Below are 22,870 nucleotides of genomic sequence, written 5' to 3'. Positions count from 1 at the left end.
GAAAGTCTTTGTCTATAGTTTCTAAGAATAGTCACATCTTGTAGGAATTGCAAATAACTTTCCCTATTGAATTTCCCTTCTGTTATTATTGAACCTGTAATGATATTCAACTATGATTTGCCTTAGCTGTGTGAGGGGCATTATGATAAACAGAAGATTAGGGTTACAAAAGCCACTTGAGTCAGGGAGAACAGTGTTCATTAGATGGAAAGAAAGATGGCTGATGAAGTGCCAGATTCCCAGGCACGGTGATAAGCAACAGCAATGACAGATGTGTACATCATGAAAGCATCTCCAGGGTTTTTAAACAAATTCTGTGCACTTGAACTGAAGATTTACATTCAATTAACCTAAAATAGAAATGGTGAGTTTAAAATGAAAGTAATTTGGATATTCAAAGTCTTCATAAAGTTAATGATACCCGGATAACTTAGACTGAGCCCTAGGTGACATGGCACAAGCATGTTCCCAAAAATATATCAATTGACTCCAACTCAAGAGATACCATTAGTTCCTGATGCATACTCATCATAGAGAGGACTTAAGATCACACTCTGGTTTCTTCAGGCTTCACGAAGATACAAATACAAATGAAGTCACATTAATGGTAATAATTGAAATCCTGCAAGACTACTCCTTAACGACAGAATGGATAAGGTCTAGCATCTTTTGAAAAGTCTGCCCCAATCACTTCTAAAGGCCACCAGAAGAGTTACTTATAATTCACTGACATTTATGCCATGTTTTTACACTGTTAAAGAGTCAATTGATGATAGCGCCTTGATTCTGGCACTGCTGCTAGCATCTATTCTTCATTGCACTGGGGTCATTAATTTATTCAAAAAATATTTGTTAAACAACTCCGATATAATATTATCTGTTCAAGTGGCTGTATAAAACAGAATGGGGTAAATAAAACAAAAATGTTCTTATTCTCATAGAGCTCACATGGCAGAAGACAGAGAATACATAGGTAGGCAAATAGACATACAAAATGCTAGGTTGTGATAAATGCAATGATGACAAATCAGAGTAAGAAAATGCAGAGTGATGGAGGTGAGGACAAGCTTTTTAAACAGGTGAGTCAGGGAAGACATGTTTATGCAGAGATATGTTTGAAATGAGGGAGCAAGCCAGGTGGTTATCTGTGCAAAGATCATTCATAATAGTGGTATCAGTGAGGGCAGATGAAGATTCGTGGGCCCTTTCTGTGGCTAGTGATAATGTTGAGACTGGGGAGAGTCTATGTCAAACAGATAATTACTAGTACACCCAAAGCTATATTACCAAATATAAAATTATCAAATTATCACTCAATGGAGGCAACTCATCTTTTATGCCAGAGAGGAACAATACCCATTCTTACACCCTATACTGAAATTTGTCACTAGAGGTATTGAAGAAGCATGACTTTAATTCAGACCCTCAAAGTTTCCAGGGAAACAACTCCCTCTTTCAACTTCTCCTTATAGAATCTCTCTCTTGAGAACTAATGCATGAATCCAGGGATCAGGTTAAAAGTTAGACATAATGCTATCTTGTTCATTTCATCCTTCCCTTCAAACTCTATAGTGCGTATTTACAACCCTAATCCCCTGCCGTGCTATAAAAATGACTCATACAATTCATGTTTTGTTAATACTTTATCTCTTTCATGTAGCATAGTGTGGAAGTTCACAAATGCCCCAAACCAAATTTGAAGAAACAAATTAAACCCACCAGTACCACAGCCATGTCCTGATACATCTGAATGCCAGCATGGGCACAGATGAGACTTGGATTCTGATTTTCTCCAAATTTATGGGAAAATTAATCTGTAGATGAGACAAAGGGAACAGGGAGCTGAAATAATACTATCTTCATAAAGCATTTCTCAAGTTCTCATGGAAAGAGACTGGCTTCCAAACCAAACAGATACAGATTTACAGTGTTTATTTTTCTGTGTATCTGCTCCTAGACGAGTACATTCACTCATCCATTCTTCATTTACTAGGCTCTCATTGAGGACATACTGCCTTTTGAGCCTGTTCAGGCACAAAGTATGCAGAGATGAATCAGGCTTTTAAAAATTCTCTTGTTAACTCATTTACTAGTGGGTAAGACAGATAAAAACAAGTATGTCGTTATTCCAGTTATTTAGTGTCTCTAATCCTCAGTTTCATTAAATCTAAAAATGAAGCACAATACCTCCTTAGCTAGATAATTACAAGGATTAAATAGTTAAAATACATCAAACACCTAGCAGAATGTTGGACTCATAATAGGCACCCAATAAGTGCTAAAAAGCAGCACAAGGCAGAAGAAAGAGCATTAGTTAATTCAGTGGATCTCAGACTCTAGGGAACATCAGTATCCTTTGGAGGGCTTGCTAAACAGACGGCTGCCCACCCATCCCCCATCACCAGCAATTCAGATTCAGTAGATATGGGGTGGTACCCAAGTATTTGCATTTCTAGCAGTTCTTAGCTGATGCTGATGCAGTTGGTCCAAGAACCACATTTGAGAATCACTGGCTTACAGAATCAGATGTACCTGCAATGTCATTCCAAAGCTCTCCTTTACCGTATCTGTGGTCATGGATGAGTAACTTAAATTATCTTAGTCTCTGATTACACATCTCACAATTGAGGATACTAATATATATTTCACAGGACTGCTTTGAAAAGACTCACTAACACAGTTTGGCATACAGTACGGGAACAATAGTCGTAAATTAGCTCTCGTTTAGTCTGTTTTCATTTATCTGAGCTCTGAAATTACTATTGAAACTCCTCAGAACTTTCTAATTTTCATGAAAGTAATTTTATAAGATTATCTTTTCTGCTGGACAGAAAGCTCCTCAGAAGAAAGGACATGATTTTCTACATTCTTCATCTAATACAGTGCCTGGAATATGACAGATATTCCCACAATATATGTATATTGTCTTTATTATAACTGGGTCTTTCTAAAGATACTGTATGCCTTCGTTATTTTACCCTTTTGCTTGTTTTCCAAAAGAAGGAATTTCCAATAAATAGAAAGTTGCAGAAATTTTGCTGTCTTTCAAGCATAACTCACATACCATTGTCTATTGATTAATCAGACAAGTTCTGTTTCTAGCATTTAAGCAGTTGTTCGAAAACAATTACATAAACTTTCTCAGATGTGATATTGACCTTTCTTCCTGTTCCCTGACCACTGCTCGTGGAAATGCTGTTTGCAATTATTTCTCCACAACCTTGATCTTGGTGTCATTCTGCTCACTATCTTGTAGTGGTCAATTTTATATCATCTCATACTATTGTGGTACTCAGGGTTATCTTGATAGATGTGCAACCAGTGTAGTCAAACAGGACCCTGGGCTTAGAAAGACTCTGTGCTTGGTTTAATGCTCTGTGGTTATCATCTTTAAAGTCTTAATTTTTGGACAAGCGACCTGAATTTTTATTTTGCACTGGGCCCTGCAAATTATGTAGCTGATCCTGCTGGTACTAAAGCTGGGATTCCCGGGAAATGCAGATGCTACATCAACAATAAAAAAAAAAAAAATTCTACTTATTTCATCTTTCGCCAACTCATTTGTAGATTTCTCAAAAACTACATAACCTTGGGAAGATCGCTTCAATTCAATGAGTCTGAACAACCTCATCTTAATTGGATGCTTTTTTATGTACTTCTAGTTCTAAAACACTATAAATTTGTTAATTTCTAAATACAGAGTACTTTACAACTTAAAAAAGGAACTGCTACTTTAAGGACAAACATTTGCTAAATCCATCTAAATCCATTCAATGTCTTTTAAGATGAAAAGCAGATGGTGAATGTATCATAAGATACCATTACTTCTGAATTCATATAACTATATACCTTGCATTTCCATGTAATTTCCTGGGGATAGTCAATCCAAGAAAGCTTCCTATACCTTAGCCTGAAAAATGACACATCAACAGCATGCTGAGCCTTCCCATTACCGGGAATGCAGGGCCTATTAAACTGTGAGGATGCATATGCACACCTAATTATGTTTATGCCTCCTTATAAATCAGCAAAGTGAAAGCATATGCATGCTGAAAATTACCCATAATTAACTTTCCTAATTGCACCCAAATAAAGAGGGAAATAATTCACTTCAGAGTATGTTTTCATCCTTTGGGCAAAGCCTACACTCATCTTGTTTAGGTTTTGAAAAATTGTCTTCTTGTTCATAAATGGAAATTAATTCTTTGTATGCCAAACCACAACATAGTTCTTCCCTGGGTGTTGAGCCAGAGAAAATGAAAAGATTCAAATATGAATGTCAGAGGACTAGAGCAGGGATCTAGGCAGCAAAAAAGCATACAGAGGAAATTCTAGGTAAATGAAAACAGTTCCTTCATTCTGATGAAGAGGGCAATGCAGATGGTGACAGGCCAACCGCAGATACAATAGGAGGCAACAACCAGGGACAGATCCTCAGGGAAAAGAAGCATTAAATTTAAATGTCGGACAGAAGATTCAATTTCATGACAGTAATTGAGATCAATTGGGGCACTGTCTGTTCTCCTTACCCACCATTTCCCTTGTAGTTTCTCTGAACAATTACTGTTCTATTACTGGCAGGATTAAGATAAGACAGGCAGGAGTTGTGCATGCCTAATTGGGCTTCCAGATATGGTTTATTGCTATCCTTAGGGACAGGAACCAGAAAGAAAAGGTGTGGAAGGAGAGGATAAAAAACAGGGCTTTTGATGTTCACAAAAAGAGAAATTTTTCTGCCGCTAACTCCGAAGTGCAGAGTCCTGAATAAGAAGTCTTGAGTATCTGCCTTCTGATCACTCTCACTGGGTGCTTTGCATCCGTTGTGTCATTTAGTCCTCATATCAGCACTGCTGTTGTCCTCATTCACTGTGCAGATGAAAATGAGGATAAAGAAATCAAATAAGATGACCCAATAATAGGTTGATGGAGTGAAGTTTCAAACCTCAGGTTATTTCTTACCCCTAAGCCCTTCTTTTAGGCTACACTGCCATGCAATTCAAGAGAACCCAAATTCCCAGACTAGATCATTTGCATTTTGGCAAAGATGTAGATGGACTTTTATTTTCTTTTTACTACATTAACAATTTTAAAATATAGAACAAATGAATTATTGGCTTTAAAATGTGTTATCATATGACTTTACTGGCTTCTGTTGACCTATGCTAGGACAATGTTTTTATTTGAGCCTACCTATTATCTTTGAAAGCCCTCAATTTTAGTTTTCCCAAATAATAATTTTAGTTTTCCCAAAGGAAAAGGATAGAAAATTTTCATCTAGCCTCTAAAAATAACACTCACTTTTGCAATATTTTGATGAGAACTAAATAACTCAAGGAAGTCATGTGTTTGGATGTTAAACTTCAGGAAAGCAGAATGGTGAATGAGAACAATTCTTCTTTTTTTAAATTATTATACTTTAAGTTCCAGGGTACATGTGCACAACATGCAGCTTTGTTACATATGTATACATGTGCCATGTTGGTATGCTGCACCCATTAACTCATCATTTACATTAGGTATATCTCCTAATGCTATCCCTCCCTGCTCCCCCAACCCCATGACAGGCCCCAGTGTATGATGTTTCCCACCCTGTATCCAAGTGTTCTCATTGTTCAATTCCCACCTATGAGTGAGAACATGCGGTTTTTGATTTGCTGTCCTTGTGACAGTTTGCTCAGAATGATGGTTTCCAGCTTCATCCATGTCCCTACACAGGACATGAACTCATCCTTTTTTGTGGCTGCATAGTAGTCCATGGTGTGTAAGGGCCACATTTTCTTAATCCAGTCTATCATTGATGGATATTTGGATTGGTTCCAAGTCTTTGCTATTGTGAATACTGCCGCAATAAACATACATGTACATGTGGCTTTACAGCAGCATGATTTATCCTTTGGTTATAAACCCAGTAATGGGATTGCTGGGTCAAATGGCATTTCTAGTTCTGGATCCTTGAGGAATCGCCACTCTGTCTTCCACAATGGTTGAACTAGTTTACAGTCCCACCAATAGTGTAAAAGTGTTCCTATTTCTCCACATCCTCTCCAGCACCTGTTGTTTCCTGACTATTTAATGATCGCCATTCTAACTGGTGTGAGAAGGTATCTCATTGTGGTTTTGATTTGCATTTCTCTGATAGCCAGTGATGATGTTATTTTTTCATGTGTCCGTTGGCTGCATAAATGTCTTTTCAGAAGTGTCTGTTCATATCCTTTGCCCACTTTTTGATGAGGTTGTTTGATTTTTTTTCTTGTAAATTCGAGTTCCTTGTAGGTTCTGGATATTAGCCCTTTGTCAGATGGGTAGATTGTAAAAATTCTCTCCCATTCTGTAGATTTCCTGTTCGCGCTGATGGTAGTTTCTTTTGCTGTGCAGAAGCTCTTTAGTTTAATTAGATCCCATTTGTCTATTTTAGCTTTTGTTGCCATTGCTTTTGGTGTTTTAGTCATGAAGTCCTTGCCCATGCCTATGTCCTGAATGGTAGTGCCTAGGTTTTCTTCTAGGATTTTTATGGTTTTAGGTCTTATGTTTAAGTCTCTAATCCATCTTGAATTAAATTTTGTATAAGGTGTAAAGAAGAGATTCAGTTTCAGCTTTCTACATGTGACTAGTGAGTTTTCCCAGCACCATTTATTAAATAGGGAATCCTTTCCCCATTTCTTGTTTTTGTCAGGTTTGACAAAGATCAGATGGTTGTCGATGTGTGGTATTATTTCTGAGGGCTCTGTTCTGTTCCCTTGGTCTGCATCTCTGTTTTGGTACCAGTACCATGCTGTTTCGGTAACTGTAGCCTTGAGGTATACTTTGAAGTCAGGTAGTGTGATGCCTCCAGCTTTGTTCTTTTGGCTTAGGATTGTCTTGGCAATGTGGGCTCTCTTTTGGTTCCATATAAACGTTAAAGCAGTTTTTTCCAATTCTGTGAAGAATGTCATTGGTAGCTTGATGGGGATGGCACTGAATCTATAAATTACCTTGGGCAGTATGGCCATTTTCACAATATTGATTCTTCCTATCCATGAGCATGGAATGTTTTTTGATTTGTTTGTGTCCTCTTTTATTTTGTTGAGCAGTGGTTTGTAGTTCTCCTTGAAGAGGTCCTTCACATCCCTTGTAAGTTGGATTCCTAGGTATTTTATTCTCTTTGAAGCAATTGCGTATGGGAGTTCACTCATGATTTGGCTCTCTGTTTGTCTGTTATTGGTGTATAGGAATGCTTGTGATTTTTGCACATTGATTTTGTATCCTGAGACTTTGCTAAAGTTGCTTATCAGCTTAAGGAAATTTTGGGCTGAGATGATGGGGTTTTCTAAATATACAATCATGTCGTCTGCAAACAGGGAAAATTTGACTTCCCCTTTTCCTAATTGAATACGCTTTATTTCTTTCTCCTGCCTGATCACCCTGGCCAGAACTTCCAACACTATGTTGAATAGGAGTAGTGAGTCTTGTGCCAGTTTTCAATGGGAATGCTTCCAGTTTTTGCCCATTCAGTATGATATTGGCTGTGGGTTTGTCATACATAGCTCTCATTATTTTGAGATATGTCTCATCAATACCTAGTTTATTGAGAGTTTTTAGCATGAAGGGCTGTTGAATTTTGTCAAAGGCCTTTCTTGCATCTATTGAGATAATCATGTGGTTTTTGTCTTTGGTTCTGTTTATATGCTGGATTACATTTATTGATTTGCATATGTTGAACCAGTCTTGCATCCCAAGGATGAAGCCCACATGACCATGGTGGATAAGCTTTTTGATGTGCTGCTGGATTCAGTTTGCCAGTATTTTACTGAGGATCTTTGCATCGATGTTCATCAGGGATATAGGTCTAAAATTCTTTTGTTGTTGTTGTATCAGGATGATGCTGGTCTCATAAAATGAGTTAGAGAGGATTCCCTTTTTTTCTGTTGATTTGAATAGTTTCAGAAGGAATGGTACCAACTCCTCTTTGTACCTCTGGTAGAATTCAACTGTGAAACCGTCTGGTCCTGGACTTTTTTTGGTTGGTAGACTATTATTGCCTTAATTTCAATTTCAAAGCCTGTTATTAGTCTATTCAGGGATTCAACTTCTTCCTGGTTTAGTCTTGGGAGGGTGTATATGTCCAGGAATATATCCATTTCTTCTAGATTTTTGATTTTATTTGCATAGAGGTGTTTATAATATTCTCTGATGGTAGTTTGTATTTCTGTGGGATCAGTGGTGATATCCCAATGAGATCAGTTCTTAATGGATGACAGTGTTAGTCCTTATGGTGTCTCATCTTCAACATCCCAGGTGGTATGCCATGGTACCCAAAGTGGGGTTGGGCATTGATTTTGTCTTTAGGCCTCAGAACCTACCTCTTGGCTTCCAGAGATTTTATAAACTACCTAATACTCTTTAATAAATCCTTTTTCTGCTTTTGCTGGCCAGAGGGGATGCTATTGTTTGCAACTAAACATTGTAATTTTGACCCTATCTTAAATATGAACTCTTCCCTGGCATCCATCAACTTCCCTCGGCGGGTGGGGGCGGGGGGGAACTTTGGTAACATCACCTAATACTTGTCCATAGCAGTATTCTAATCAGTGTGACTCATACCAGGCCTTCCCTGTACTCAGAAAGCAATCCTATTCAATTAGACACCTCACTAGGCTTACTATGCTGGAAATCATAGAGCGACTGGTTTCAAGGATCATTTATTTTATGTATTAGTACCTAGACTAAGCTCCTACCTATGAGTAAATATAAGGATCTGCTCATCATCCAGCCACCAATAAAGTTTGCACAAAAAGGAAGCACAGGGCAAGCTCACATCAAAATCAGTCAATTTCCAAACAAATCTCTTCTGCATTCCTGCTTGTTTCCTACATTTGAACACTGGAAATGGCTAAGTGCTAGGAAACCTAAGGTTCACGTTTATCTTCTTACCTTCATACCTCTGATTTTCACATTTTTATTACAGAATTCTATGACCCACTCCCATCACTTAAGTTAAAAACCTGTTTTTTTTTTTTTTATTATATCTGTGCCATTAGTTCTGAATTCAATTCAGTTAATTGTATCTACTTCATATTTTTTCAAATTCTTCCTGTGTCCATCTACTCATTACTTATATCAACAGTCCCCTACTGGCTTTCCTTGCTTCCAGTTTCCTTGCTGTTTTTTTGTTCTCCATAAGTATTAGGAGGGAGATTTTTCCAGAGCACAAATATGATCATGCCTGCCCATGGCTTAAACTCTTTTAATCACCTACAGAATAAAATCCCAACTTGCCAGCATATAGGACATACATGATGTGGCAAAACCTGCCCCTCCATCCTCATTTGCAGCGTTCTCCCACCCACAGTATAAAAATCAACCCTTGATAAACTGCAGAAACACACACAGTTATCCAGTTTTCCCTCTTAGCAACACATCCTGTATAGAGTGGCTCAAAAACCTCAGCTCTAAGGACCCTTCAATGTCTCTGGACCAATTTGAGTTTTTCCTCTGTGCTCCCATACTCCCAAAATGTCTTATTCATTTGTTCCACCCTCCATTATGTGGTCATGATTATCTGTTTGGGGTTCTGTCTCTTCACCTAGTCTCTACTTCCTCTTATCACTGCCTACAAGAGGGGTCAGATTTGATGCCTGTCTCGTTGGTCAGTGACTGATGCTTGACAGCTTGTGTAAATTGGATTCTCTCAGCTGATTTCCATGAATTATTGTTGCCGTTAGCATAGACATTCTTAGGGCTCTTGAATTCCTCAGAGAACCTCGTGTTACTCTTCAATGAATACACCTGTGTCTAGTAGTGGATGAGACACATAATTATTTTAATGATGATAATTAATAATAATGATTATTATTAGCTACTATTTGCAGAATGTTACTATATGGCACCAAGTCATTTAATCCCATCACAACACTATGCCAGAAGTAATATCATTGTCACCTTGTAGATGAGGAAAATGAAGTAGAGAATAATTTAAAACATTGCCAAGTGTCATGAAACCTAGAGAAGGCAAAGCCTGCAACTGAACTACACTCTGATTCTAAGTTTTATGTGTGTAATCATTTAACTTTGTGGAGCAGAAGTGGCTCACTTATTTAATTGGACTGAACTGCATTTGCTTTGCGTCTTTAACAGCTTTATTCACATAATTCACGTGTAGTACAATTTACTCATTTAAAGTATACAACTCAGTAATATTTTCAGATATATGCAATCATCTCCACAGCCCATTTTAGAAATTTTCATTATCTCATAAAGAAATCTGTTGTGGGAAGTCAGGGACCCCAAATGGAGGGACCAGCTGAAGCCATGGCAGAAGAATATAAATTGTGAAGATTTCACAGACATTTATTAGTTCCCCAAATTAATACTTTTATACTTTCTTACACCTGTCTTTACTGCAATCTCTGAACATAAATTGTGAAGATTTCATAGACATTGATCACTTCCCCAATCAATATTCTTGTGGTTTCCTATATCTGTCTTTAATCTCTTAATCCCATCATCTTCGTAAACTGAGGATGTATGTCACCTCTGGACCTTGTGATGATTGCATTAACTGCACAAATCACAAACTGTTTGTAGAGCATGTGTGTTTGAACATTATCAAATCTGGGCACCTTAAGAACAGGATAACAGTGATTTTCAGGGAACAAGGGAGATAACAAGGGCATCTGGCTGCCTGTGGGCTGGGCAGGACGAGCCATATTTCTCTTATTACCGAAAACGGGTAAGAGAAATATCGCTGAATTCTTTCCCCAGTAAGGAATATTAATAATTAACAGCCCTGGGAAAAGAATGCATTCCCAGGGCGGAGCCTCTAAAATGGCCACCCTAGGAGTGTCTGTCTTATGCAGATGTAGATAGGGATGAAACATGCCCTAGTCTCCTGCAGTGCCCCCAGGCTTGCTAGGATTAGGAAATTCCAGCCTGGCAAATTCTAGTCAGACTGATTATCTGCTCTTGAACCCTGACAATGTGTGCACAGCAGGACATGGAAGTTCATTAGTGATTCTAGTTTTGCCCTGACCTTCTGCCTTGTGATCTTTTGTTGCCCTTAAAGCATGTGATCTCTGTGACCCACACCCTATTCGTACACTCCTTCCCCTTTTTAAAATCGCTAATAAAAACTTGCTGGTTTTACGGCTCAGGGGGCATCACGGAACCTGCTGACATGTGATGTGTCCACTGGAGACCCAGCTTTGAAATTTCTCTCTTTTGTACTCTTTCCCTTTATTTCTCAGACCGGCTGACACTTAGGGAAATAGAAAAGAACACTTGTTGAATTATCGGGGGTCGGTTCCCCCAATAGAAATCCTGTACCTTTTAGCCATCACTTCCCATCCCTCTACCCAACACTCTCAGCCCTAAGCAACCACAGCTTACCCTGTCTCACTAGAGATTTTCACATTCTTGATGTTTTGAATGAATACAATCATATAATATGTGTCCTTCTGTGTCCAGTTTCTTTCAAGTAGAATAATGTTTCAAGATTCATTCCCTATTAGCATGTATAAGTACTTCATTCCTTGGTGTTTGCTTTGCTTCTTTTGGCTGGTTTTCTAGTCTGTTCTTATCTGAGAACAGTAACTTCCTTATACCAGGGCAAGAAGGGCTTCTTTTCTGGACTTTGTCCTTGAAAGGCACTTCTCTGTCCCTTCTCCACCAGTGCCCAGTGCCCTTTCCTGTGGGGTAAGTCCTCAGGTCCAGGTACCTGGGGCCCAAGAATATCCTGATCAAGTAGCCCAGGGCCTGTGCATCTTCTCAGAGACAATTCTCAAAGTGAACCCCACCCGCCATTGGTGAGGCCATCATTTGTTGTGAAGTATGAATGGGACTTTGACATGAGGGCTGGGGTGTCCATATATATGCAGACAGGGTCCTTCACACAGTCCAGTGGAGCTGGGGGTGGGAAGAAAAGGTGAAGTGCAGTTGAATAACACAGAGAAATTTGAGAATGCCTAGCTTAATCCTGAACTTGCTAAACAAAGCTATATTTGTCAAAATAGGAGAAAAAAGAAAGTATTTAACAGTTTCTAGTTTATAACTAACTTGTAAATATTTAGACATATGTTATGTTGACCTGTTTTTGTACTTGTATAACTGACCTTGCAAAATTGTAGGAGTGGACCTTTTTAAAGCACACATTAACAGATCAAGGAATAATTTCACATCACATCATTCATAATAGCAATTTTACAGTTTTCTCTCAACGTCACAGGTTTTTGAGACTGACAGGTTAGTCTTTCATCTTCTTTGGAATCTTATTTGTGTCTACCATATGCAATGCCAATCTGTACACCATGATCCTACAGATGTCTCACTAGGTGTACTTAGTGAAGAAATCAACTTGATGGGGTTCCATGCCTCTGTCACATTCAGTGTCCATATTAGATTCCTAAATCACATTGAGCCTCACTGCTTAAGTCTGAGAAAATGTTTACCCTTCACATAGTCATTGTTTTGGGTGTAACTCCTGTTGGCCTTCAGGAACAGCACAACCATGATGCAATTCAAGGAAAGCAATCTCCCAAATAACTAGCATACATAAGCCACAAAGAGACAAGTTATATTTTTCCTGTTTAATTTAGGACATAATAATAATTTTCTAAAACAGTTCCACGAGAGAAAGTAGAAATTGTTGTTTATATTATGTGTCATAATATTACCAGTAGGCATTGTTGAAAGCAGGGAATAAAGAATTATTTTCTCAGCTGATGAAATGACAACCAATTATTATATCTTCTTGAAGTAGTATGTTATGCTCTCCAGTCATTCATTGTTCTTAACTGCTACTGCATGTTTTTAATATGCTGGCTAAGAAGTTGCCAGAGGTTGCAGTCAAGCTCAGGAGTGGTTCATGATCATTGTAGGGAAGGAGCTGCCTAAAATAAATGCGCCAACCCACACTTCATTAACCAGCCAGCATAGCTGTTCATGAAGAGCCCCCATGTGCCCAGCTTTATGCTACATAGCCCACTCTCTTTGATAGACTAGCACCTTCTCCAGACATTGCTTAAAAGTGTCTTGTAACTTAAAAACTATGTTACTGTTGACTTTCATTCTCTTTACAAATGCTTCTTCATCATCATCATCATCATTGTTTTTCTTGCATTTTTTTAATATGCAGTGGGAGGTCTCTCATTCAGAAAGTTTAAGCAACTTGCCCAAGGTTACCATAACTCATGTCTTCAAATGCTCAGTCCTGTACTATATACCATACTGCTTTGTGGTAGAATTTAAATTATATTACATCTGTATATTACCTTAAATGTATGTTCTGATCTACCACTCCATCTTCTTTTCAAGCTATTCAGTTACTTACTAATGCACAAAAAAAGTGTGTGCTTGCACAAAGAAAATCATTATTCAAATAAATTCTAAAGTGGATTATTTAGTGAAGCAAGATTTGTTTGTAGTCTGTCAAATTCATATTTCATTTTATCTTCATTGTGAACATGAACAATTGTACATCAGTATTACATTTATTTAATGAGGCTTACCTGTCATATATAATATAGATTTGTGTGCTTCAATTTATTTATCTTGAATAGGGCTTTGCAGTGTTTTACCACAGTTTAAAAAATATAGTCAAAAAAAGGCTGTACAACCACACAGCACTTTAATTCTTTGAACCAGAGAGGCCTTTTAAATTCTTGTAAAAGCTACACATTCTCCTCTCTGGAATAAACAGATACATATACCTGCAACATTTTGCATATGATTTTCTAGGGTCAGTGTAACCAAAGAAGCTGTAAGAGAACTCTGTTGGTGTCCAGGACCCCTGATTAAGAACTTTGCCTTCTCATGTGCCTGCCAACCTCTCTTCAATATTTTGATAAGAAGATTACAAGGAAGGAGATGGTAGAAAAGAAAAGTTGATGTCCCAAAGAGCAATAATTTAGATCTAGGGAAAATAATAGGAGAGAGAAGAGGGAGTAGAGGCATGGATAGGTGAGAATTTAGAGATGAAATTGGCAGAAATTAACCAAGTAATTTTAAAGATGTCTTAAATTTGATATTCAAATCATCATCTGTGTCTCTTAGTCATGTAAGCTTCTTCTAACACTAACCCTTAAATCTCCAGTAAAAGCCTCCTGTGTATGACTGCCTCATAGGAAATGAATTTGTGGGTAAAGAGCTCAAGTAGTACATGCCATCTTCAACATTTAAGTTAATGACAGGGCAGCTACAGAGAAACAGATGCAAGATGCAGAAGCCAGAAATCACAGCCAGACAGATAAGAAAAATAGTTTTTCAGAAACTAAAGACATCTTGGCATGCCAGATTTCCCATAGGATGTAGAACTGACTTTAGAGCCAATTTTATTCTTAAGTGGGTAAGTAACTTCAATTCTTATCTTATTTACTCTGACTTTTGACTAGCTCTCAAGAATTTGCAAAAGAGAAGCACGATAATTATTTTATTTTATCTACTTGGAGAGCCTACAAGGTGGGCTTTCCCCCGTCACCTTTACAAATGAGGAAACTAAGGCCCACAGTATAAAATAACCAAGATCACAGACTTGGCTCAGAGAGCTGTCAGGAGCTCTAACCTCTCTCCCTAACTAACCTTGTGCCCTTTCCTCTGGGATGCCCTGCCTATTTGAAAGCAAATGCTGAATGATGGCGTGCTAGTGCTTGGTCTTTGTTGCCACTTCTTCCCTATTGTGCCTGTGTATACTCTTTCCTGCTGAGACCAGTTAGAGCCTCAGTGGGCTACTAAACATACTACTCTAGATGGTCACTATCATCAGTTAAGAATTGGCAGTCGAGGTGAAACCTATTTAGCATCACTGTCTGAAATGACTTTGGTCAGACTTCTCCCAGAAGTCCATTGAGATTGGGTGAAGACATCAGAAGTAAGAAGACTTTAAAGAAAAAATTTGGCCTCGGTGTTTTTCAGTTCCAGTTTTGCCTGTCACACCTGTGTCCCAGTTTCAAATTTCCCACAAGACATTCCCATGTGAATACCCTTGTGGCCTGAATAGTCCCCAGGTAAGACAGAGAAGCATATTTGCAGAAGTCCAAGTTATACTGATCACTCAGTGTTGTTATTTGTCTTATATTTCACATTACAAAACAGTTTTGAGTGTTCAAATAAAGTTCCAAAAATTTTCCCTTGCAAGAGTTGCATTTTCTGATTTTCATGTTGATTAGGAGAATGTTTGTTGTGGGTTAGTACCAGGCTCCTGCACGTTTGAGTGAGTAGCCTGCTTCCTTTCAACATCGCAGCTAAAGAAAGTCCTTATCGGCCAGGCTCGGTGACTCTTGCCTGTAATTCTAGCACTTTGGGAGGCCGGGGGTGGAGGGCAGATCACTTGAGGTCAGGAGTTCAAAACCAGCCTGGTCAACATGATGCAACCCATCTGTACTAAAAATACAAAAGTATTAGTTGGGCATGGTGGCGGGCAGCTGTAATCCCAGCTACCTGGGAGGCTGAGGCAGGAGAATTGCTTCAACCCAGGAGTCGGAGGTTACAGGAAGCTGAGATTGCGCCATTGCACTCCAGCCTGGGCAACAGAGCTGACTGAGACTCCCTCTCAACAACAAAAAAGAAAAAAAGGAAGGAAGGAAAGGAAGGTCCTTATCAGAGAAGCCTCCCCTACTTCCCCTTTCTAAAGCTCATTAGCCCTGTCCCCAGCCCATTATCCTCCATCACAACTCCTAGTTCTTTTCCCTCTTGTCACACTTATCATGAGTGGCAATTAATTAATTACTGTTTAGTGAAAATCACTTCTGCTTTACTAAGCCCTCCAAAAGACAGGTATCACATCTGTTTTGGGTACTACAGTATCTCCTGGCAGAAGGAATAACACATACTAGGTGCTTCAGTAATATTTGTGGAATAAAAGAAAGTCTATAAAATGTGCTCATGAATAAATGAATAGCAGTGCCATGTCTGCTGAAGACTAAGTTCAATTAACTATATACTTCCCTTACATCTGTATACACAATCTTCTGAAATGTTCCTCATTCCTACCATTATTCACCAATTGTAGCAACAATGTTCCTCTCTCCCTGAGTTTTTACCTTGGACTGCTACCTGGGACTGACTTCTTCCACTCTGCATTTTCTAGTCCTCATAGAAACTGATTTTATGTCCCCAAGTGTGCCACACTGCTTGGGATTTTCTCGCTATCATTCGTTTACCTAATCTTACCGTGCTCTGCCTAAAATAAAGCTTTCCCATTTTTTGCAAAGACAGTGAAAGTAAGGCAGTTATTCTCAAACCTAATCAGCACAAATACCTGAGTTTTTGCATATAATAGCTTTTCAGGACCAAATCCTATAGAAGGATAGTCTCTAGGGTTAAATATCTGTAAGCAAGTGGTATTTTGTAACAAGCTCCTGGAGTGATTGTTATGATTCAGGGTTAGGAGCTACCAAGGTAGAGAAGAGGTCACTAGCTTTGGAATCATATGTGGATTTGAGTCTTTGCTCACAGATGGATTAACTCTATGTCTTAATTAATTAATCCAGCCATGTTTCCCAATCTGCACAGTGGTAAAGAGGCCAATGGTAGAGAGGTGCTTTTTACCCCACCTCCACCTTCAGTCTGTTCAGAAGCAGACCAGTTTTTCATACTGACTAATTTTCCACAAAAAGCCCAAACTGAATAGTTTTCACTTAAGCAAATAGCTTTTCTAGACTCCAAATCATAAGATGAATTCATTTTCTAGAAAAAAAAGTATTCTAATATGAATAAACCAAGTAATTAGACACAAAAATGCCTCATAATATATGATATCTTCATCATTTATAATCAATAGCTGAAAGGATATTGTTGATATACTATTGCTACTCCTTCCAAAAGCCCCTTATGTTGCTGCCATCAGGACCCCATCACTGGTTCTACCTCCCTGCTGCAGGTCTCATAACCAGTTGCCTACAATCTTCTAAAAACAGTAGAGGATATACCTCTAAAAGCAGTAGAGGGTATAAAATCCTCTAAAAGCAGTACAGGGTATATCTCTACTGCTTTTAGACCTGTGGTCATGCTGACCTAACCACACAGGGATCCCAAGGCCAGTAGCTAATATCCCCAGTACAGAGCCAAAGGAAACCCCACTCCTGCTGCAGATGTAATCTTATCACTCTGTCCTGGAGTCCCCAATTAATCTCTTCTTTGCAGTGATATTACAAATGATGCATAATATTTTAAAGATCACTGTCAGTACTATCATAATTTATTTATGTTAAAAGTTGAAGCAAAATTAGCGTCATTTTAATCCCATCGAATGTATACTTTCTAGTCCTGGTGACAGGATTAGCACTATTTCTTTGCATAGGTCATGTTTAGTGCTATTTCCTGCTAATCCTCACTCAGTGGTCAGGGTAAGGTCTATCATTTTCATTGCTATACAGGGTAAGATATACCTCTCCCCCCTTAACTGAACATGACATAGGTGTGTCTTCACCTGGGGACAAGGACTGTGAGCAAGTACACATCTCTCTCTCCTATTAAATACACTTCCCTTGCAACACAAAACTAAACAAGTCTCCTCAGATCTCTGGGAGTCACTCACTTCCCCTGAGTTAGACTACTCTGTTTTATGTTCAAGCATAAGATACTCGATCCTGCCTTCCAGGACCACCCTGTTTTTTAGTGCTAAATTTCTGAACGTAGACATGGGTGGAATTTTCTTCAGGATATCCTTAGGGCCTGATGGGGGGGTGTAAAGAAGAATTTAATGTGATCTGGCATAAAGGTTCAGTAGACCCAGAGGGTAACAGTGAAAGGGAATGAAAAACAAAATGTCTTTTTATTTTTTTTCTCTCTCTTCCAAGAAAGAGGAATGAAATAGAAGTTAATTTCACTGTATATTTCCTTGCAAAATTTAAATCAAACATATATTTGTAGTTCTCTCCAGTGTCTCATGGAAATAGAAGGAATATTGAAGTCACTAAGGATGCAGCTAACACTAACCAAAATTATACCAATATATCCAATATAAATATATCATTAAAATTATTTTCATTGGATCATCAGTTTTCAAAACATCATTAGCATAAATACTATTCATAATAAGTATGTTTTATCCCAAGAAAGGGCTTGTTTTTACCATTAACTTAATTCTAAGAGGCAGCGTCTGATGTAGTTTCCTCTTAGGGAAATGTTTTAAAGGACTGTTCTAAATCCTGATGTAAAGAACTTTATTGAACCTTGTTTTCGCCCATTGTTTTCCCATTTTATTTATGACCCTACACCCTTAGGAAAAGCCTGTGCATTATTGATCTTAGAGACTGTGTTAGCATTTTGAACATTCAAGTTGAAAAACATACTATAACTTCCTTTGCCCCCTCCCTACCATTTTTAAATACTTGTTTGGGGCTTGATAACCTCTGTTCAAAGATGCCAAGGAGATACCAGCAGAACCAAATTCCTTGGCTCTAATCTCTGTCGTGTTGACTCTGAGGAAAGAGATTGAAATTTGGAAGTAAAAATAGCTTGAGAGATTGTAAATAGCAAAGGCAGAGGGAAAGGGAGGCAGTAAATGATAAGAGATGTAGCTAAATATTTATATATACAAAAAATGAAAACATGAAAAACATTCCTTCTGAAATACATAATTAAGCTCAAGACAGAGTAGGCAGATGGGAGTCAGTAATTACAGGTTCCTAATGTATCCAAAATTCCCAGAGAATGAGAGAGTTGCTACTAATTTTGTAGTTTCACAGTTTATAGCTTGTTGCTGTTTATAACAGGCACTGCTCCATTAACACTTGACATTCCAGTTAAGATAGTTTGCATTTAAAAATAAAGCTAGCAGAGCAAACCCACACAATTTCTGACCTACTTAGACTATTTATGTGAAAATGCCATGTAAAGTAAGGTTATTATGCTTGTCTTGCAATTACTAGCATTACCATCATCCTCATTATCATTACAGGCATTTCTAGTGTCATAGAAAAGACTCTGGATATGGGACTCACTTCACTTCTACAAATATAGTCATGCACCACCTCATGACACTTTGGCCAATGACAGATGACATATCCGACTGTGGTCTCATACGATTATTATACTCAATGTACTGTACCTTTTCTATGTTTAGATTTGTTTTCATAAATACCACTACATTAAAATTACCTACAATATTCAGTACTGTACAGGTTTGTAGCCTAGGAGCAATGGGCTATACCACAAAATCTAGTTGTGTGGTGGGTTGTACCATATGATCTAGCTGTGTGGTGGGCTATACCGTATGATCTAGGTGTGTATTAAGCTAAACCATATAGCCTCATTATGCCATCATTTATACCATATCAACTAAGTGTGTAGTAGGCTACATCAAATAGCCTAGCTGTGTAGTAAGCTAAACCTAGGTGTATAGTAATATGTTTTACTATATAATCTAGGCATATAGTAGGCTTAACCATATAGCTTAGGTGTATAATAGGATAAACCATATAGCCTAGGGGTGTGGTAGGCTACTATAACATAGATGTGTGGAAGGCTATACCATATAGCCTAGGTGTATAGTAGTCTATGCCATATAATGTAGCTATATAGTAAGCTAAGCCATTTAGCTTAGTAGGCTACACCATATAACCTAGGTGTGTATTAAGCTATACCATGTAGCCTAGGTGTGTAGTAAAATAAACTGTATAGCCTAGGTGTGTCGTAGGCTATACCATATAGCCTAGGTGTGTAATAAGCTTACCCATATAGCCTCGGTATGTAGTAGGATAGACCATGTAGCCTAAGTGTATAGTAGGCTACACCATATAACCTAGGTGTGTAATAAGCTAAACCATTTAGCCTATGTGTGTTTTAGGATAAACCGTGTAGCCTAGGTGTATAGTAGGCTACACCATACAATCTAGGTGTGTAATAAGCTAAACCATTTAGCCTATGTGTGTTTTAGGATAAACCGTGTAGCCTAGGTGTATAGTAGGCTACACCATACAATCTAGGTGTGTAATAAGCTAAACCATTTAGCCTATGTGTGTTTTAGGATAAACCGTGTAGCCTAGGTGTATAGTAGGCTACACCATACAATCTAGGTGTGTAATAAGCTAAACCATATAGCCTATGTGTGTAGCAGGATAAACCATATAGCCTAGGTGTATAGTAGGCTACATCATATAATCTAGGTATGTAATAAGCTAAACCATATAGCTTATGTATGTAGTAGGATAAGCCATATAGCCTAGGTGTGTCATAGGTTATACCATATGATCTAGGTGTATAATAAGCTAAACCATATAGTCTTGGTGTTTAGTAGTCTAAACGATATAGCCTAGGAGGGTGGTAAGCTAAACCATATAATCTAGGTATATAATAGATTATCCCACGCAGCCTATGTGAGGAGTAGGTTAAACTATGTAGCCTAGGTGTGTAGTAGTCTACACCACATAATTTAGGTATACAGTTAAGCTAAACCATATAGCCTAGGTGTGTAGTAGGCTAAAGCATATAGCCTACATCTGTAGTTGTTTATACCATATAACCTAACTGTGTAGTAGGCTATACCATATAGGATTGTGTAAGTACACTCTATATTTGCACAATGACAAAATAACCTAATGACACATTTCTCCAAATCTATCTTCAATGTTAAGTGATGCATGATTGTACTGAGTTATCGCTACTGGCTAGGCATTCTTCTGAACCCTTAGGATACACTAGTGAATCAAAAAGACTAAGATTTTTTTATTATTGGACCCTCACTTTAGGGGGTGTTGGGGAGATAGGATATAGGTAATAAACAAAACAAGTAACATATATAGGATATTCAATGGCAATAAATGCTCTTAAAGGAGATGGTACCAGGTCAATGGGCTTATAAATAGGAATGTTTATGGAGAGCATGACATGTGGGCAAAGACTAAGAAATTGGCCATGTGGAAATCTGTGACAAGCGGAGAGGGAACACTCCTTGTGAAAGTCTGGCCTGTTAAGTAATAGTAGGAGATAGGCTAGAATGGCAGAACTGTAAGATGTGAGCTTGGAGAAGAGGCTCAGGGAGAACCTACCCCAAACCATGTTTGTCATCATAAAGTTCTTGACTTGTAATGTGAGAGAAATTGAAATTTGTTTCTGAAGTGCAGTAGAGTGAAATAAGTTGATTTATTTAATGTTGGCACTGACTACTAAAGGATTTTTTTAGAGTCTTCAGATTACATGGGTTCATATTTTATTTTATGTTTATAGTAATAGAAAAAAATCAATCCCAGCCAACAAACTCTGAAACAAAAGGAGATGTATAACTTTTTTTTGAATGTAAAATATTTTATTAGTATTTTTTGTTTTGAAATACTAATATTTTGAGTAAATTGGGTTAAATAAATATTATTAAACTAATTTTACCTATTTAAAAAGTTTATTGCTATTATTATTATTATTATTATTATTATTATACTTTTAAGTTCTAGGGTACATGTGCACAACGTGTAGGTTTGTTACATATGTATACTTGTGCCATGTTGCTGTGCTGCACCCATCAACTCGTCATTTACATCAGGTATAACTCCCAATGCCATACCTTCTCCCTCCCCCTCCCCATAATAGGCCCTGGTGTGTGATGTTCCCCTTCCTGTGTCCAAGAGATTTCATTGTTCAGTTCCCACCTATGAGTGAGAACATGCGGTGTTTCATTTTCTGTTCTTGAGATAGTTTGCTCAGAATGATGGTTTCCAGCTGCATCCATGTCCTTACAAAGGACACAAACTCATCCTTTTTTATGACTGCATAGTATTCCATGGTGTATATGTGCCACATTTTCTTAATCCAGTCTGTCACTGATGGACATTTGGGTTGATTCCAAGTCCTTGCTATTGTGAATAGTGTTGCAATGAACATACGTGTGCATGTGTCTTTATAACAGCATGATTTATAATCCTTTGGGTATATACCCAGTAATGGGATGGCTGGGTCATATGGGTCATATGGTACTTCTAGTTCTAGATCCTTGAGGAATCGCCATACTGTTTTCCACAAAGGTTGAACTAGTTTACAATCCCACCAACAGTGTAAAAGTGTTCCTATTTCTCCACATCCTATCCAGCACCTGTTGATTCCTGACTTTTTAATAATTGCCATTCTAACTGGTGTGAGATGGTATCTCATTGTGGTTTTGATTTGCATTTCTCTGATGGCCAGTGATGATGAGCATTTTTTCATGTGTCTGTTGGCTGTATGAATGTCTTCTTTTGAGAAATGTCTGTTCATATCCTTTGCCCACTTTTTGAAGGGGTTGTTTTTTTCTTGTAAATTTGTTTGAGTTCTGCTTTAAAGTTCATATGGAACCAAAAAAGAGCCCGCATCTCCAAGACAATCCTAAGTCAAAAGAACAAAGCTGGAGGCATCATGCTACCTGACTTCAAACTATACTACAAGGCTACAGTAACCAAAACAGCATGGTACTGGTACCAAAACAGAGATATAGACCAATGGAACAGAACAGAGTCCTCAGAAATAATACCACACATCTACAGCCATCTGATCTTTGACAAACCTGAGAGAAACAAGAAATGGGGAAAGGATTCCCTATTTAATAAATGGTGCTGGGAAAATTGGCTAGCCATAAGTAGAAAGCTGAAACTGGATCCTTTCCTTACTCCTTATACGAAAATTAATTCAAGATGGATTAGAGACTTAAATGTTAGACCTAATACCATAAAAACCCTAGAGGAAAACCTAGGTAGTACCATTCAGGACATAGGCATGGGCAAAGACTTCATGTCTAAAACACCAAAAGCAACGGCAGCAAAAGCCAAAATTGACAAATGGGATCTAATTAAAGAGCTTCTGTACAGCAAAAGAAACTACCATCAGAGTGAACAGGCAACCTACAGAATGGGAGAAAATTTTTGCAATCTACTCATCTGACAAAGGGCTAATATCCAGAACCTACAAAGAACTCAAACAAATTTACAAGAAAAAA

General features: G+C 38.1%; 2 long non-coding RNA genes across 16 annotated transcripts in view; one reads left to right on the top strand and one right to left on the bottom strand.

Moving 5' to 3' along the window:
• Positions 1 to 22,870, bottom strand: part of LOC140712033 (uncharacterized) — a 257,877-nt gene that overhangs the window by 8,610 nt on the left and 226,397 nt on the right. For 5 of the 13 annotated variants that reach the window (XR_012093464.1, XR_012093452.1, XR_012093457.1 and 2 more), the window contains 2 exons: positions 11,365 to 11,880; positions 1,720 to 1,814 (listed from right to left, as the gene is read on the bottom strand). The exons of 3 other annotated variants lie outside the window; for them this stretch is intronic. This is a non-coding gene — a long non-coding RNA (uncharacterized lncRNA). The remainder of the gene's footprint in view (positions 1 to 1,719; positions 1,815 to 11,364; positions 11,881 to 22,870) is intronic. 5 more of the 13 variants (XR_012093466.1, XR_012093456.1, XR_012093465.1 and 2 more) reach the window with 2 other exon arrangements.
• The window catches only part of LOC103238493 (uncharacterized), a 634,265-nt gene that overhangs the window by 519,652 nt on the left and 91,743 nt on the right, over positions 1 to 22,870 (top strand). The gene's annotated exons all lie outside the window — the stretch shown is intronic.

The sequence above is a fragment of the Chlorocebus sabaeus genome, chromosome 1 (assembly GCF_047675955.1).
Source record: "Chlorocebus sabaeus isolate Y175 chromosome 1, mChlSab1.0.hap1, whole genome shotgun sequence".
Taxonomy (NCBI): domain Eukaryota; kingdom Metazoa; phylum Chordata; class Mammalia; order Primates; family Cercopithecidae; genus Chlorocebus; species Chlorocebus sabaeus.
Note: the sequence above shows the minus strand (reverse complement) of the source record. Positions and strands in the feature narration are given on the sequence as shown.